Raw genomic sequence first — 13,442 nt, forward strand, 5'->3', positions numbered from 1 at the left:
AGCGGCACAGTGAGTATAAAATGGCCTGATCATATAATTTTCCAAGGAACTATGGGAATTGGGATTCCAATTACAGGAAATCGTAGTTGTCGCCAAAGACGCGTAAATTAAGCAAAGTTGCCAAATAATGCTAAAAGTACCGAAAATTCGCTAGAGGCGGGTAAAATGAACATAGAGGTACAGTGATACCTCGGCCATGGCCTCCTACATCCTGGTGCAGAAACCCTATAGGGCCCCCCCCGACTAGACTTTTCACGGGCTCCTTTGTAATGAATTTATAGCGAGAAAAACAAAAAAATGATAAGAATCGTTCTTTGCCCCAGGGCTGGAGCTTTGTAAGCCCCAGAATTTATAGGAAGATGAAGCACACTAAATGTACACAACCAAAACCAGCTCTGTTTAGTCTGCCAACGCTGGCGTTGACATAACCCAGTCGAGTTAGTAGGAAGATACTATCCTTCCCTATTCATTTTGTGATTTCGACAGCTCATTTCTGAGTTTGATGCAGTAAAACCTGTCAATTTGGATACCTCTGTATCCTGGACAGTACCCTTCATTGGACGGTTTTGAACCGACGGTTCCATTAATCCCATAACACAACGGGTCCACAATACAGGGCATTGAATACAGCTAGCTTGAACAGATTTGGATAGCTGTTAATGGAGTCATAGATGTCCAAATTACACAGGTTTTACTCATAGGCGTAAACTTCTATAGGGCCCATGGGCCTGAGCCCCCCCAACATTTTTGAAGACGCGGCTCAGCCCCCCCAAAAATTCGTATGAATATGGCTTATTCATTTTGCAATGATGAAAATTTCTTTTTAACCAAAAGTTGTCCTAATTATGAATTAGTTAATGGAAACAATCTGCACAAAATTTTAGTTCTTTTAAAAAATCTGGATGGTCTTTGTCTTTCTTGTTCCATGACAATACGTTTATCTCATTTCTTCCCTGCCGTTCAATCCCCAATTGCACCCTCCATCGGTTCCAATCCTTACTGCCAGAAGGCACGGCTGAGAGGAAGATTCTTTGAGGTGTTGAGGGGGCTCTTTCTTCTTTGCCTGTGGCAAAAACTGAGTGTCTCTTCTTTTGTTCACTGCGACCGGAGGACGGCCATGGCGCCAACATGAAAATATGCCCAAAGATGCATGGTGGGGGGAGGGGGAAGGTTGAAAATTGGGAAGCAATGATATTGAAACCGAAATAAATTACACTCTATAAAGAATAGGTGCCAGAACCTAGAGGCTGAGGCCATTTGAGCCCCCCCCCCCTCTCCGCAATACATTTTGTAAGGGGACTGAGCCTCCCAGTAATTACTGAAAAAAACCATTGTGCAATGCATTCTTCCTCTCCTTCGTACACGTTTGAGTCTGGTATATGCGGGAGGACCAATAACTTTTAGCCCCCCCCCCCCAATGTTTTTTTGAAAAATATTGGGGAAAAAAGCACATTCTAAATGCCCATTCATAACAGATCTTGAGGACCGATGCCGAAACATTTTTCAAGCCCCTTTACAACAAAATTTGACTGGGGGTGGGGGTAGAACATAGGCGTAAACTTGTATCCGGCCCATGGGCCCGAGCTCCCCCCCCCCCCAACATTTTAGAAGAGCCGGCTCGGCCCCCCCAAAAATTCGAGTGGATAAGTTTTTCACACTTGGCTCAGAAAAAAATTTTTGACAAAAAATTTCTTTAAATAGTAGAAATCCATCTGCTCGTAATTTTATTTTTTTACTTTTCTTCAGAATCTCAACGCACTTGTTCTGTGACAATAGTAGTCTTATCTCCGAATCAATCCAGCATCCATTCATCCTAAATTGCGTCCTCCCAGAGTGGTGCCTGAAGGCACCAGTGTAGATAACTTGGGGGGGGGGGCGGAACCTTTCTCTTGCTTGCACTGTCGGTAAACTCAAGAGCATCTCTTCCTTCTTTTGTTGAGTGTGACCTTTGGGGATGGGGACATGATACAACACAAAAAAGAAAAAAAGTGGGAGGAGGTAAAGTGAACAATGATTAAGCTTATTAACAAGTTCTTCACAACAGAGGCGCTGACATGAAGAAATTAACATTGGGTGGGGAGAGAGCGCTGAAAGTTGCTGGCCGTCCCCTATATACGGGGATGAAATGAAGCACATACGCAGGAAACAGAGGACGCACTGCATTGTTCTTCTAAAAACTATTGGGGGGGGGGGGGGGGCCTCAACCACCTTACAAAATTTTTTGGGCTCAAATATCCTCCACTCCTAGGTTCCGGTGCCTTTGAGGGGAATCAAATAAATAATAGTAAAATAAAATTAACACACAAAAAAAAAGAAAATAAGAAATGAATGGAAAATTTCAAAGCCCCCTGAGCCGGGTACCATTGCATTCTAATACTAGGAATATGAAATTTCCTCCTTATAAATCAGGGATTCTCAAACTATCTACGTTAGCAGCACTCTTATATAGAAATTTTAAATACGGTATTTCAATAAATGTTGAAGAGAGGTTAAAAGGTGAAATTTGCGTCCCCCCCCCCCTCTGGTCCGGCACCCTAGACATTCGACCCCTCCCCCCCAGCCCTGTTTCCAGTACTCCAACACTTAGGTAGCCAGGGCCGGAACTGGGGAAGAAGGCAGTTTTCACAGGCGGAATTCTTGTGGGGACTGCTAATTCTGGGGGGGGGGTGGAAGACGAGAAATATCGTTTCGATCGTTTTTTTTTAGTGGGGAGAGGGTGAAAAAATTACATACTCTTCCCTCCCTCCACGACTAAAATGATCCTGTCGCCGTTGGACAGATCTTTCGCGAGGACCCCGATTTTTCACAGGGAAGTGCTTGGACCTGTCGTAAGCGTAACTTGTATTAAGTCGTATGTTAAGTGCATTAAGTCGTAACTTGTATTACCTGTCGTAACTTGTTTTAAGCCAATGGGATCGAGACTCCCCCCCCCCCTCTTATTAATTTCGGAGAGCTGGCTCAATCTTCCCCTCTCCCCCCCCCCAAAAAAAAATCGCATGGATACGTTTTCCACACCTAGACTCGGAATAATCACGTCACGTCAGTACAGTGAGTTTGGGCCTTTATACGAAGCTGTGACATGTAAAAAAAAAAGTGGCGATTTTTCCACAAACACTTTTTTCCGGCCATTTTACAGAATGCGACCTCTATTTATCGGAAAATACTGTAATTTTTTCTATGTTCCATTGCAAATTAAATTGGGGAATTTTTCCAAAAAGGATGTAGTATTTCTTACTTATGTTATTCGAAAAATTGTGTTTATTTCAAAATGAAGAATTATTCTCAAGGTTTTAATAGGGTTCCTCCTTTCCCGATCAATTCTTTTTTACGGACGAATTTCTATTTGTCCAGCCGGTGACCGCAAAGAGGGGGTTTTACATGCCCTGTTTACGTTCGCAGCACTGTTAGAAATTTTAAATATCTTGCGGCATCACAGTCGATCTCAAGGAGGTATTTCGATGCTTCCCCCCCCCCCTTTCCCGACAATAAAATGATCTTCACTCCTAGTTACAGCCCGTCTGTGGCATCTAGTGGCGTGTTTCCCGGGGGGGGGGCACTCAGCGAGCTATAAGCACGGCCATGGACTCCCACATACTGGAGAAGGGCTTCTAGCCTGGGAGCTTTGACGGACTTTTTATTCCATGTATTTTTTTTTTTTCCATGATAAAGGGGCCGCACCTTCTGCAGCTGACAAAGAGCATTTCAATAGGGTTCAGTTTCGGCTGCTTCAATGCAGGTTTACTGAATACAATCACCATTTCCTAATTAGAAGGACGGGGAGTGTATAGCGTGTCGCTTATGTGGGGAATATGTCACCTGGAGGCATCCGTCCATATGGGGACCCCCCTTCTGATCCTGAAAACTACATTCTTCTTGACGCCGCCGGTCAAGGCTTTAAAAGCTTTTGTGCTTAATGGATGGCCATCCGTGAAGGACGCCGACATAGATGATCCTAATTGGAATATAAAGAAATTACGGTGGTGAAGAAAAATCTAGACGAGGTTTGCGATTCTGCAAAATAAGAATAGCTGTGTTTGGAGCCACTTGAAGTAAACTCCTTGTTTTTCCCCTGAAAAAAAAAACCCCACAAATGTTGAGATAGACAGTTCCACAGTATTTTATGGTTTGTGTGGACCACATTCGGTTGTGCACGTACAGTATAACCTTCTGTTAGTAAAACATGTTGTATTACAAGAAAACGGAAAAGTTCCTCGTGATTCCGCACAGTTTCCTGACAGAAAAAGTAAGCAATATTAAATATAGCTACACATTTTTGATAAATTCATGCATTTTAAACATTTTCTTTAATGATAATTTATTCAGAATCTTCAAAAACAATCTAGATTTTGCAGCCCTCTAATACTTATAATCAATAAAGCGTAGTATAAAATACTTTTTTTTCTGTTAGACATATCAATAAATTAATAAAACTTACCATGTTTTATTTTTTTCAATCATATTTAAAATTTATTTAAGAAAAATTTAAACTCCATTTGGCTTGCATACTTGTAAAAGTGACAATATTTGAATCGAGTTTTTAATAAGAAATTTATGCAACTAAAAAAATTATTATTTTTCTAATTTAAAACCTGATATATGATTCAATATATGAGAGCAAAATAAATCTTAAATAAGTGACATGTAATTTGATTTTGGGGGAAATATACACTGTATCATAAAATATAAATAAATACAGGGCTCGATAAAAATCATTAAAAAATCTAGGCACCAGCCAAATTTTGTAAGAGCCAAGCATGGTTTTTTCACGAGAGAAGTATCTTAAATAATCTTTTTTCAACCTTTCTGGGAATTGATGACCCCTTCCCAGGGCCGCAACTAGATACTTTGTCACCTGGGGCAATTCGGAATTTCGGCGTCCCTTGCATGTAGAAGAAGCAGTTAAAGGGTGAATTCGACTCACATTCTGGTCCAGCGTCCGGAGCACCAGACCTACCTGCTTTCTCTAGTTGTGGCTCTGCTCCTTTCCATGTTGGAAGACAATTATGAAATCGGAAAATTTTGAGCCATCACTAGATTCTGATTTAGCAATCACATATACAAAATTTTAGGCGCGAATACAGATTTTCCAGTCACCATGGTGACCTGGCACTTGGGGTTTGTCCAACCCTGGAATAAATAAAGATGCATATACTGTTCTGAATATATTTTTTGTATATAGTCATTTTCATGACCCCGCCCAGGGGATTTCGGGATTCATGAGATCTGGGGGAATCCTGGGAGGATATACTCAGATTTACGGCATGACTAGATCTGAATAAATTGCCTATGGCGATAGACCGGAGTTGTGCTCGTTTCAATGAGAGAGAGAGAATGAAAGTATATTTTTACTTGGACCGTGATCAAACTAGAATGGGGCTCAAGGGCAAAGGCTACGCCCCCAACAATCAAATAAATTTTTGTTAATTAAATGCTTTTGGGAAATTGGCACCAACTCAAAAATTCTCTGAAAGAAATTCCGTGTCCCCCCCCCCCCCAATAGATTGGTTTTCTTGGGTACGCTCATGCTCAGGGGTAGTCCCATTCCAAGGGCGTAGCGAAGAGGAAGACTTGGGTGTCCGGTCCCCTCGTCCGAAATGTGAGAAAATGACCGAAAAAAGGGGAAAAAGATGACCAAATCTATTGTTCTGTCACTTTGGTCCCCCCTGCCGAACGAAATTTCTGGCTACGCCCTTGTCCCATTCACTTTGATAACAATACATTAAATGATTGTTATACAGTCGAATATCCTGTTATAACGAACTCCAAGAAACCGGAGAAAACACTTCATTATAAAGAAATTTCAGATTGTTTGCATTGTTCCTATGTATACTTATTAGAGGGATTAGAAAACCATTCGTTAAAACGATATTTTCGCTGTAACGGTATTCGTTAAAACGGGATTCGCCTGTAATTAGAGCCCGAATTTTCCACTTAAAAAAAATGGCTAAATATGAACTAAAACTGAGAAAATATGTGCTAAAAGAACAAATAACCAAGCAAAAAACGCAAATGCTTTTTTAAATGCATCTTTTCTATTTATCTCGATGCATATTCATTTGCAAAAACATTCTCATGCAAATGATTTCTACATGTATTTTATTTAAGAATTTCTAGTTATTAGTACTGTAGCTGCTCACTAATAGAAAGAAAAAGTTGCTCGAAAAAGAAGCAAACTACACGTGCACACAAGTAACAAAACATGAATAATGTCAAAAATGGGCGGATTTTTCTCCTGAGATTTTACTTCTTTTTACTTGAAAAAAAAGAAATGACAAGCAAATAAAGCACCCGGGCTTCGGGTATGGTCCATGTAGCTAGAAGGTCCTTGTAGTTGAGCAACCAAACTATTTGAAAATGTCGAATTTCCGATTCGATAGACGATGTTGCCTGATCCATAAATCCATGGAAGTGAGCATGAATGTAATAAGTTCAGACTTTTAATTGTTCAGTTGGTCATCTAAACCGCTTTGATGATACGAAATTCTATGGAAAACGTCTTATACTCTTAGAGAATCAACTGATTTGAGATCAAAAATCAATTTCACATGACTAGAGTTCCGTTCAATCGTTAATATTAGAACGAAATGATCTCAAAGACGTCCCAATGCAGATAAAGCAGCAATTTTCAATAATTTTATGTCCTTACAGAGCGAAACGTGAAAATTCGTTTATAATGAGAACTACGTTACAGCGAGAACTTTTCTTGTGGTTGTGAGCTGTTGTTATAACGAACTTTTATTGTATTATGAGCAATATTAATTTGAAAAATTACAAAAATTTAATTAATCTTCCGCACAACTTGAAAATTTGCACTTATTCTGAAAATTCTTCAATTACATACATTTATATACACATTAATGCTAAAAAGAGGTTAATTTATATAAATGCAACAAACAGGACTAATCATAACAAATTTATAAATAGTGCAAAAAAAAAAAAAAATGAATAAATCAAAATTAAAAAGGTCAATTTCCCGTGACCTTTCATTAAATTAAGTTGTATAATAACCAAGAATGGCCACTGAAGCTGTGCTTTCCAAAGTGTGAAATATCGACCCCTGGGGGAAGGGGTCGATGCAATTGTCCAAAGGGTCGATAGAAGCTATGGGTTTAGTATAGGATCCTATGGGTGGGCTTGAGTTGGGAGAAATGAGAAAGAATTTTTTTTTAAAGAAGAGCTATGGAACACAAAAAGTTTGGGAGACTTTTCACTGAAGCAGCGGTTCTCAACCGGTGCTCCGTGTACACTTCCCGGGGGCTCCGCACCCACTCGAAGAAAATAAATCAGTAAATTCGATAAATGAATATAAGGAGAGCGTACGGGGCTCCACCATAGAAATTTTACGCCGAATAGAGGCGACCACTGATGCATATTTGTGTTTGAGTACAGGTGATCATTTATGGAGATTTTACTGTATTTAGGAAAATGTAATGGAACCCTTTGTATATATCTCCCTATTACGTTTCTGACCTTACTTATTTGTACGAGGTTTTGCTTCAGTTGCTATACATTTCTATACATTATCCCTGTATACAGGGCCTAATTTCTTCATGGGCAAATGAAGCCTTTATAACTTTGAGCCCCCGAAATTCAAACAACATACATTCACTGACCAATTAACATCTTTGACTCTTGTCGCAAGAGCCTCCTAATTCCTGCTTTACCCAGGGCCCTGCCTGTATACACTTCAATTAATCGACGTTTTCACTTCGATTCGAACTCCCAAGTCTTTGGAAAACACCTTTTCTATCAATCGAATCACATAATTTTTCAATTGGTGAAAACGTGTCACTGAAATACAGTGTTTTACAGTTTTCAAAAACCCATCATGAAGAAACGTTGTAAGCGGAAAAACTAAGCGGGATCGACTGTAGTTTCTCATGCATATTTTTTACTGAAAAAGTAATAAAATTTAAAATGATTGACTGGTTCAATCAGGGCTGCAACTAGATGCTTGGTTACCCGGGGCAAGCGCGCATTTTGACGCCCCCCTTGTAATGTTGAAGGAGAGGTTTTAGAATGAAATTTGCACCCCATCCGGTCTAGCGCCCGGGACACGAGACCCGCCTGCTCCTCCCTAGTTGTGGCCCTGTGTTCCATGGCTTTTGACAGGTACTGAAATAATTATTGAACGGGCTACGGTATGCTGATAGCCAGGGCTGTAACTGGGATTTTTGTCGCCCCCACATTCGATAATTTTGTAACGGTGTTCTCTGTCAAGTAAAGGACGTTTTACATAACGTTTAAATAACGCTTTTTTTTCTGTTAAATCTTGAAATGAATACCGTAAAATTGCTTGAGACTTTAGCAACAATAATGTTATGATAGTATTATAAGTATATTTCTTCTCAAGCATAAGATTTTGAATCAAAACGACAGATTTTCACAAAATTTTTTTTCGGAAACGTCTGTAAAAAAAAAGTGGGGGGGAGGGTAATTTTCGGAAAAAGTTCGTTTTTCAGTACTGCTTTCGCATTTATACGACGCGTCGTATAAACGAGGTTCCACTAGAGCCTGAGCCCCCCCAACATTTTCAATAAGTTTACGCCTATGGTTTTACTGTATATGTAGACGGGGCGGGGGAAGGGGGGAAGGAAAGCTCGTAGAATGTTCAGATTGTTCAGTTTGATCCCAAGAGCCCTGCACTGAAAGAACACGTGTTCTGAAAACATATAGACTTCTTTTTTATTTTTCAATGCATTTTCTACTCGAATCTTTTATTTTGCATGAGATGATTCAAACTTTCAAAAAGAGAAGTGAGGTACCTCTCGGAAAGGTATTCGAGGTGCACATGAGTTAACCCTTTCAGCAGCAGCAGCAATCCCGAGATATCTCGTCTCAAACTTGAACTGCTTTATTTCTGTCACTCCGAGATATTTCGTCTTCTGAAAACGCAATGAAGCTGTTTTTACTATTAAAAATGTTTTTCATCTTCCCTCCAACCCAGGGGCGTACCACTTTCATTTCGGGAGGGGACCAAAGTGACAGAACAATGGATTTGGCCATCTTTTTCCCTTTTTTCTGTTATTTTCTCACATTTCGGGGGGGGGGCAGACCCTCAAGTCCCCCCCCCCCACCTCGCTACGCCCTTGCTCCAACCGATAAACTACAGTGGGGCAGAGTCCTTGTTCAACGTTAGATAAGAAGAAGGAGCGAGAAGAATATAGAAAAAGAAATATACACTCTCAGAGAGTACAAATGATGCAAAAACATTTTTTGTCCCTAAAAAAAGTATTCTCTCCTCCTAGAAAGCCACAACACATGGCGGGTGTTTTTGTATCATAGTCAGGGAAATAAAAGCGATGGACGGAATAAATTTTCTTGTTGCGGAGGAAATGCAGTTATCTGCTCGCAATAGGAAAAAATTCTTAAAATACAGGGTGGTTACAAATAAACTGACATCTCTCAGGCGTTGGTAGTGCCCATTCTGATGAAGGTATTTTGGATGAAACTTTGTATATAGGATATGTGGACCTTGGGGAAAATAAAGATTCAATATTAAAAAAAATAGTTCGACTTTTTTCCACCAGGTGGAAAAATGGCGCTTTTTTATTACAGTTATATTTTTCCCATGGGCCAAATAAAGTATATACCAAGTTTTAATGAACTACGTCCATCACAACAAGCACTACCAAAGCCTCATAGATACTACTAGGTTCTTCTAGGAGGCTTTGACACTACACAGATCGGCGTAGTGTCAGTTGAATTATACTAACATTACTCAGCTTAATTATACCAACAACAGTCAGAGCAGATATCTGCTCTAGGTGGTGTTGGTTATACTGGCACTATACTCCTGCCTGTGTAGCGCCCGTTGTGGAATGAACTACGTTCATTGAAACTTGGTATATACGTTATTTGCACCATGAGAAAAAAATAACTGTGACAAAAACGTGCCACTTTTTCACCTAGTGGTCAAAAATTGAACTATTTCTTTACATTGAATCTTTATTTTCCCCATGGTCCATATATACCAAGTTTCATCAATATACCTCTATCAGAATGGGCGCTACATACGTCTTAGTAGTGTCAGTTAATTTATAACCACCCTGTATGTGGCAATTTGTGAAGGTTTAATAATTTCAAATGTGGCAGTTATAATGTGGATCAGGAAAACTTTAAAAACAACTTATGGGGTTAATCCGGCTCGAGTGACAAAAGGGTGCGGTAGCCCAGGCCGATAAGATACTCGCCTAAAGCAGTGGTTCTCAACCGGGGGCCACATGACCTCAGGGAGGCCCTAGGATATTCCAGGGGGGGGGGGCACGGATGAAAATCTGGCAAAAGGGGAGCCACGGCTACTGATGCGGGGCCACGAAGAAGTTTGTGGAATTAAATTTTTTTAGTCACTCTGACTAAAAAAAATTTAATTTCAAACAAAAAATGCATAGAATATATTTTTGCAATTTTTCCGCTATTCAAGTAACATTAACATGAGGAAGGAAATAGAAAACAGCGTTGCATGTAATCTCGGTGGGTTTACGACTTGGGGGTGACAGTAGGTCCTGACACAAACTATAGAAGAGGTTTAAAGCAAAATGAAGTAACTGTAAAGACAGAAAGTTGTGTGTGTTCGAAGACTTTTCATTCAAAGAGGGCTGCCATAAGGAAAGCAGACAAAGATCTGTTGACCATTCATTGACATTTTTTTGAGTGCTGGTAGTAAATGCAATCCAAGGAGTAGATGGGTGAGAAATGAAAGCTTGTGTGTAAAAAAACCCCATCGTTTTCATGCATTTTTTTTCTCCCCACCCTTTCTTTCTTTTGCTTCCTTCTTAAATTTATAAAAGTAAAATGACATAATCATTATAAAAAGGACTGCTTTCACATCAAATTGCAAAAATATCAGATTTTTTTGGTGGGAATACAGTCAACCCCATTATAGTGAACTCCAAGAGACCGGAGTAATAAAGAAATTTCGCTAAATTTCAAATTTTTATATTGTTCCTATGTAAACTTATCCGGGGGGATTAGAAAAGTTTTCGTTAAAACGATATTTTTTCCGTTATAACGGTATTCGTTAAAACGAAAGTCGACTGTATTTCGTCTCAAACTATTTTTTTTACGTGTATATGCAGACTGCATGGGTAACAGGGCGTATGGCACTACTTGCGAGCCGTTAGTCTTAAAGACATACCCAGGTAGAAAAAATATCCAAATCACGTATTCAACTCAGATATGCCATTCATGTTGTAAGGAGTTGTATAGTTATAAAATAAAAAATAAAAAAACTTTTTATACCATCCACGTGTGCCAAAGAACCCAATTAAGAAGTTGTTGCTCTGTCTTTTCCGATGGCAACTAAAACAATTTCACGTTTCTAAGTGCAATATTCACCGAGATATGCGAATTAAAAAAATTGAGGAAATTTGGGGGGAAAAAACAGCATTAAATGCGGGTAAAATGGTTTCCTCGTATTTAATGATTTTTTTTTCCAACTTTCTTCGAATATCTCAGTGAATATTGCACTTAGAAACGATGAATTTTTTTTTGGAGACCGGGAAACAACTTTCCAATTGAGTTTTGGGACACGGGGTGTCCGCATAAAAACTTAACATTTTCATTTTAGTAACTCTGTAACCCCTGGCAACATGAATCAAATATCTGAGTACTACACATTATTCGGGTACTTTTTCCAACTGGAAGTATGCCTCTAGGACCAATGGTTTGCCAGTAAAATGCCGTATGCCCCGTTACCTATGCGCCTTGTATATTAAATATAGTACAGACTATTATGTGAAATATTGTGTTGTGTTTAAGCCAACTCGCACGTTGCTTCGTTCGCCTGCGAGAGAGCGGCCATATTACGAACTAAAAAGCCACTTGAAGGCAGCTTGTCATCCAACGAAATATAAGATTTTCACTGTATCGAAATTGAAGTCAACAAATTGATAATTTTCTTAGCTGACTTTTGATGATAATGGGGGGGTTTGAAGGTTGCTTACGTCATCAACCACCCCTTTTTGAAGATATGAAATATTCTAAGCTGCTGACGAAATTTTGCTGACAGGGGAAGGGGGGGGGGGTCAGTGTTTTACTGACAAGGTGGGGGGGAGGGGGGGTCAAAAATGGCTGAAAATCTGCTTACGTAATACTTAAATGGCCCCTTATTTATATTTTCCGATGGGCAAGAAATCCTCATAATCAATCATTATTATCAAGGAAACAGTTATTTTCCGGATATTATGCTGAGGTGAGCTCGGAAAGAAAAGTCATCACGTCTCCGCCGGGACTCGAACCCAGGCCCTCTTGCATATCGGGCAAGCATGCTACCATCTACACCACTGGAGCCACATGAATCTGCCTTCCAAATTTCACGCACTGTATCGTGAGGCGCTGAGGAGTAGTAGTAGTATCGTAGTAGCCTCTCTTAACTTCAGGAAATGGCCCCCGGGTGGGACGGTTTAGGGAGATATAGATGGCTTTTTTTCTCAGCCAGTGATATCAAGGAAACAGTTATTTTCAGGATATTATGCTGAGGTGAGCTCGGAAAGAAAAGTCATCTCCCTAAATCATTATTATGTTCACATGAACAGTTTTGTCACTGCGTTACGCAATGACAAAATCCGTATATACCGGGTGAATCGAAATGTTACGTCGTCCGCCAATAGTAGTTTTTTTTTTTTTTCCTTGTAGCATTTGCCGCGAATTCCCAATGGCACTAACAATTTTAAAAGGGAATTAATATTAATTTAATAGTCTAGAATACTTTAAGAAATTAATTTTTAAAAATATTGTTGGTGCTGCTAATTTTTTCAAGACCCAAAGAGACATCCAAAACAAAGTTCCTCCCATCGAGGAGAAAAAACCTCCACACAAGCAGGCGACAGGTAAGATCGTAAAAATTGAATTTTCCCACACTGCACTTTATAGTAATGTGCTGCCATCTAATGTCAAATTTAAAAGTGACTCATGTGGTGATGAGGAAATTCAAAGTGAAAAAAACTATATTCTTTATTCCTCTCAGTTCCTTATAAAGAAAGCTCGTGAACTGAACTGGAAATTTAAACTATCAGTTCGGTTATTTTATTTGAGCATAAGGAGACGTCCAAAACAAAGAGCCTCTTAATGAGCAGACGACAGAGAAGAAGTCGGTTCCCTACAAGCTAAGCTCACAAACAGAACTGGAAGTTCGAACTGCCAGTTCAGTAATTTTTTCAGGACACAAGGAGACGCCCAAAACAAGTAACCTGGAGAGAAGCAGACGACATTACTGGTCGGACTTATTACTGGAGGGAGCATCCAGCCACCGCGACTGCAGCGACATCAAATGCAAGGAAATTACGTGACTCTGTGAAAACAAACTTCCCGCCTGGCAATTCGGCCATAGAAATGTACAGTTCGGTCCCTAAATATTGGGTTTTAAAGATTTAAAAAAAGATAGAAAACTCATTTTAAAGGTGAAAAAAGATTAAATTATTTTTATTTAATGCCGGAATCTC

At 39.6% G+C, this 13,442-nt stretch overlaps 1 non-coding gene across 1 annotated transcript; it reads right to left on the reverse strand.

Moving 5' to 3' along the window:
- Window positions 1–12,218: 12,218 nt before the first annotated feature.
- On the reverse strand, window positions 12,219–12,292 carry TRNAI-GAU (transfer RNA isoleucine (anticodon GAU)). The gene has a single exon. It is a non-coding gene; the product is annotated as a tRNA-Ile (tRNA).
- Window positions 12,293–13,442: the final 1,150 nt, after the last annotated feature.

The sequence above is a fragment of the Pholcus phalangioides genome, unplaced genomic scaffold (genome assembly GCF_987345545.1).
Source record: "Pholcus phalangioides strain wild (caught in Gottingen) unplaced genomic scaffold, Ppha-v1.0 ptg000008l_1, whole genome shotgun sequence".
Classification (NCBI taxonomy): domain Eukaryota; kingdom Metazoa; phylum Arthropoda; class Arachnida; order Araneae; family Pholcidae; genus Pholcus; species Pholcus phalangioides.